This window comes from Papio anubis, chromosome 3 (assembly GCF_008728515.1).
Source record: "Papio anubis isolate 15944 chromosome 3, Panubis1.0, whole genome shotgun sequence".
Classification (NCBI taxonomy): Eukaryota; Metazoa; Chordata; class Mammalia; order Primates; family Cercopithecidae; genus Papio; species Papio anubis.
Genome location: NC_044978.1, coordinates 86,717,271 through 86,723,270, shown reverse-complemented (window position 1 = coordinate 86,723,270; position 6,000 = coordinate 86,717,271). Strand labels below are relative to the sequence as shown.

The window sequence follows — 6,000 nt, the reverse complement described above, 5'->3', positions numbered from 1 at the left end:
GTGGCCAGGTGTTGGGTGCCAAAGACTGAGCACAGCTAGGAAGCATCCATGGATCTAGGGGAGAGAGAAAGAGTCAGCCAGTGTGGAGAGTCAGAGCCTGAGAAGGTGACGAAGGCAGCCAGGCCTGACAGTGGTCATAACAGAATGTCAGAGATGGGCAAGGGGGAGGAAGGTGACCCTGAAGAGCAGTAGCATGAGGTGTCAGAGTCTGTGCAGTGAGGATGGCAGCCTGGCATGGTGTGTCAGAACTGAAAGAGGATAAGGAAGGAATCAGTGGGGAAGAGGATGCAGCAGAAATACATTAGTTATACATAAGGGGATTCATTAAATAAGTAAATATATTAGATTATAATAGCCAGTTTTCTCGTTATCACAGTAGGGAGTTGCAAATATGGAGAGGGAGAAAACTAGAATGAACGAACCCTCTGGTCTTATGTAGGAATTGGAGAGATCAGTATCAATTCATGGTTTGCTACGTGTAGCATGTGTTTCCACACTATATATATATATATATATATATATGTGTGTGTGTAAATAATTACCAGCTCTGTCCACTGACTGGGTCTGAGAACAATGACACTAATAGGAAAGAGCATAACTAGGGCACTGAGCTTGGCTTCTAAATATTACTATTCTCTACTAAACGGAACCAGAGCCCCTTAGAAAAAGGGCTGATTCCAGAAGCAGACAAAGAACGGGATGAACCTGGAATATCACCTTGTGCCTGAAAGCAAGGGAATGGTCCAAAAATGCATGTTAAATTCTTCCAGGATAACATGAGATTAGCAACTTACTCTAAAATGGATCAGAATGAATACAAGTATTTTTACCGTGCTGACCACTTCCCTCTATGTACCTCCTAATTTTAAAATTTAAACATTGAATACTGATGAGGAAAGGAGAAAGTTCCTGCAACAAATTACGTTAAAATTAAATCTGAAATTTTACAAAAAGTGTAATTTTCAGTGAAATTAATTTACTCACTAATACGTATTTTTAGCATTTGCATCACAGTCCATTGTGTCTGGAATATAAGAATGAAAAGATACTCCTTATTTTACTCTTAAGTAGCTTGTAGGTACAGGTTGGAGGAAGGTGAAAGATGGTTGCTAAAATGAAGACTTTAAACGTTGCGGTGGAGAGAGAGAGGAGCACCAGTGTCTGCAGATGAAGTGAGCAAATAGTTTCCAGAGTGGGTAAACCCTGAGCTTTAAGAATAAGTAGAAGTTTGACAGAAAGACAAACAAAAAAAAAAAATAAGAAAGAACATTCCAAGATGAGAAAATGCAAAATAAAATGCCCTGAGACACCTGAGAGAATAAAGAGAACTGCAAGGGGGTTCTTGGAATTGGAGAATCTGGAATATAAAGGCAGCATCTGGCAGAATCAGGAAAAGTCTCAAAGTTCCAAGTCTTTGTCTAATGATATCCTCAAAGATTCCTTATGATCATCTGAGGCAACAACAACAACAAAATCTCTTCAGTGAATTTAAACCTCCTTTATCCTGTATTATCAATATCAATATTTATTTCTCATTATTACCAATAAACCATACCTTAAATGCTCAAATAAGAGCTAGATAATTATTATATCTGGACCATCTATGTCTATTCAGCCATCCATACCAGAGACAGTATAGGTAGGAATTAGATTTCTCCAAGGCCCCTCTTAATTCCTAATCTCTAAAATGGGGATTAAAATAACACCTGCTAAATTTACCATACTGAATAATTGTGAAAATCAGATGTGATAAAGTGTGTGAAATCCCTTTATCAACTGTAAAGCTGAATGCAGGTGTTCATATATGCTGGAATGGTAGGTAACATGACTCATGTAATAAGCCTAGCAAAAGGCCAATGGGAAATGGACAAGAACAACCAAGAATATCTCAGAACAAAGACTACTTTATACCTTACAAAACTCTTAGTTTTTTTTCCAGGAAATTAAAGCACTAATCAGAAATGGAAAGATCCATAAATTACACCAAGTCTAATCTTGTCATTTAGGGGATCAGGAAAGGAATGCTCAGGAGAGTTAAGCAGTATGGCCAAGTAACACATTTAGACTGAAACGGAAGCCCAAACTTGTCTTTTTCCATTTCACCACCACAAAATAAACACCAGTCAATGTTTCAAGAATAACACCCTTACGACTTTAATGTCATTGAGTAAGTGAAATTGGAAATTATACTAACCTATGTTCTTCTTAGCTCTTCTTCTTTATCCCTTTCCTTTCATTCTTTTCTCCTGAACCAGTGTCCCCACCCTTTACGCTGCTGTTTCACTTGAGCTCATCCAGCATTAGTTCAGCATGGTTTTTGTGCTTTATAATTCTATAAATTTTAAAATTATTATTGGAGTGTTGGGAAAATTTACATATTCTAACATGGAAATATACTGAGTAAATTAATGAAAAAAATATGAAGCAGAACACGGTTTAAAACAATGTAAACAACTGCGCACATGCGTGTTTGTGTGTACATTAACAAAGGTCTGAGGAATATGTGCCAAGCTGTTTATGATGTTTTCCTTTTAAGAAGTAGGTCTGAGGACAGGTGATTCAAAGCGGGGAGAACAATACCTTTCTTTGTGGAGAAAAAATGTGTTGTTTTCCTTTATATCCTCTTTTTTTTTTTTTTTTTTTTTTTTGAACAGAGTCTCACTCTGCCACCCAGGCTGGAGTGCAGTGGGCATGATCTTGGCTCACTGCGACCTCCGCCTCCCAGGTTCAAGCGATCCTCCTGCCTCAGCCTCCCAAGTAGCTTGAACTACAGGCATGTGCCACCATGCCCAGCTAATTTTTGTGGTTTTAGTAGAGATGGGGTTTCATCATGTTGGCCAGGCTGGTCTTGAACTCCTGACCTCAGGTGATCCACCCGCCTCAGCCTCCCAAAGTGTTGGGATTACAGGTGTGAGCCACCGCACCTGGCCAGTACTTAACATTTTTTCAAAAGGCATGTTTTACTTAAAGGAATAAAAAGTTATCAAAATATAGATGATGGAAGAAGTTTGAGTAGACTCTAAATGGGGACAGGGAGAGTAAGGTTCAGTAGATTGTCTCCCTATATCTGGTGAGAAGAGAGTCCTGGGCAGCAGACAGGAAGACCCCATGCTGTGTGGCTGGCATGCTTCTTTACTACTGAAAGCTAACCAAAAAGCAGAGACTTATTTAAAATAAATGTTTTACAAAGCCCTGAAAAGTATCCGACTCCTTTCACTCTGAATTCTCAATAATGCCACGTCTTTGATGCGGCATGGGGTAAGCTGAACAGCAGGCATGAATAATTCTCCATGAGAGTACTTCCCATATCTCCACTCTCCCAACTCTTAAGGATCAGAGTCCGAAAGCCTGACTGAAATTGAGCTGCTGGGAAATGTAATCATGTGAGAACAATTAAAAATTTTCCTTTCAAGATAAGAGCTTAGTACAAAGCCTAGCCTTAGACAAACTTATGAAATGAAATTATGACAAGGAACTCTTCTCCCCTGGGTTCTCAACCCCTTAGTACCAGGAACCTACAGCCTCTTCGCTTCCCTTTCTTCCCTTGCCTTCTTTTCCTTCAAATCTCCTAATCCCAGTAACTTTATGCATGCTAAAATATTAAAAATTAAGAACAAAAAATGATAACTGATCAAGCTCTATTTGCATTTTTTATTTTTTATTTTTGTTAATGATATCCCTGGTTTATGTAATTTGCAAAGTACCTTTAACTTAAGAATTTAAGTGAGACTATTGGAAATTTAAAAAGCAAACAGAGAAAGTGTCCTCTCTTCAGTATATGCACTACTAGGAGCTTAAATCTATACAAGAATTTTCTTGATTAGTTTCCGTCTTTTCCAGATATTTATTCACATCACATTCTTGCTGCAGAACACCTTTGTGAAATGACGTGTTTACTCTCTCTATTATTAGGTACTCATCTGTAACTTGTGGTTAAATCAAAAAGCCCTGTTTGGAAGAGGTTTATGTTCCCTAAGGAATGAGCATCAACTATCCCAACCCAAGGTTTCATGGCAGCACAGTATTGTGGAAAGAGCAATGAAATAAGAATGAAGATTTGAGTTCTGATTCTAACTGAAACAATGTGAACAGTTTTGTAGTATTCATAGTTTGAGTCCCTTAACAATTCTGTGTATCTCAGGAGGTTATTACAAGAATTAGTTAAGATGACATAAATTAAAGTATTTTATAAGTTATATATTCAAGGAAACCTAAAATTTCAAACTGGACAAACCAGGTTGAGAAGTCATTTTGAGCATGATTTACAGCATTGTGACACTACTTGTTGTCTGTACACACATAACAACATCAAACAAGCTAGGTAGCACATCTTCTCTAGAATGGAAAATTCGTTCTCTGCAGCTCCAGGGAACCCACTGCAGACGACACTGCTCCCTTTTTTTTTTTTTTTTTAACCTGGGTGGAAATTTTCATTTTACCATGAACTGTTTTAATGTTTTCCGGTTCTATTTCCTGTTCTAATACTTTTGGTTGGTACACTTCAGGAAGAGAAAAAATTTGGGGGGGCACAAACAAATGACAAACCAATATTTGGTACCTGTGGTTTTACATTTATATATAAGCCATTCTTGTAATAAAGACTTAATGAGGATCAATGCACTTGAAATAAAGTATGATTTACACAAAAATAAACTAAAACTAAGGACAGATGTTACAGGAAAAGATAATGGTTTAAATACACAGGAAACTTACAGTCCAAAAATAGTATGTCCCAATATCCTAAGAACCATAAAGAAATGGTTAATTTGTATTTGAGATAGAAGAAACATTCACAAGACATAAAGTCTAGGGCCATGGAAAAAATGACAGATTTACTAATGTCCAATGATTTTTATGTTCCAGGCCCTAATTGTTGCTGGCTTATAAAGTCTGCAAACACTACACTTTGCCTTCTTTGGTAAATGTGTATTTCTCAAAGTCTGTGGGCAACATACGGACCTTGTATGTCTTCTGTGAAACCTACAATCCAGTCATTAATTCAAGTTAACCGAAACATGCTTATTATCTTTCTAAAAATGAAAAAATATACTTTCCACTGCAGTTTTGGAACTAATTTAGATTTGAAACAATTTTTTTATGTTCAAAGAAGTGTAAAACTTTACTTAGACAAAAGCACATGAGTCTTTTTAAGGTTAACAACAAACAGGAATAAGTAGGTGCTTTGCTTTGTTCCGAAGTCCCTTTTGCCTAATCGCCTACATTTCTCTCATCTAAAAGAAGAATAAATTGCTATGATGGAGTTAATTCCAGCAAAATAGGGAGTTCATATGGATTCGTTTTCAATATTTTATTGTTTATCATTTGTGAATCTGAGGGGGAAAGAAAGAAATAAGGAGGGTAGAAGAGGTATTCTATAACAGGATGAGTTTGACAGTATGTTTCACATATTAAGTTCTTCTTTCCTTTGACATTTCCTAATTTGTTTTATTATTAAAGGTGTAATCACACGTTCAAACTGTAATTTTCAAACTTTTATTTTCAAACTACCTTGAGGACTTATTATATATTTAAACTGTAATCCTACTGCTGTAGAAACAAGAACTAAGTAAGCAAACCCTATATTTAGCAGGAAAAGAAATTCCCCAAGGCCAGAATTATTATGCTCCATAAAACTTGCCAACTGCAACTGCACCCTCCCACATGTAAAGGGAAAATTTAGACTAAAACCTTAAAATCCAAATGAGTAAGATATAATAGGTGACCTAATAAATAGCTACCACATTACAGAATTTTCGTCTAAAATATTTCATAGGGATAGTAAATAAGTTAGAGAGTTTTAATCTAAAATATTACTAAGTGTCTAAATAAACTTTAAATATTTAATCTAAGATAAAATCACCAAAACTATTTCATATGAGTATCTAAAATAGGAATAAAATGCAACTTCTCCAAGTTGTTTGTTCCTACTTAGACTACTGAGATTTAATACAAAGAAAACTTTTACCAATATTATGTCAAAGTTTTCAATCTTTAAAATGC

General features: G+C 36.2%; 1 pseudogene; it reads left to right on the top strand.

Moving 5' to 3' along the window:
- The first annotated feature begins 48 nt into the window (after positions 1-48).
- LOC101002230 overlaps positions 49-6,000 on the top strand; it is a 102,839-nt pseudogene continuing 96,887 nt past the window's right edge.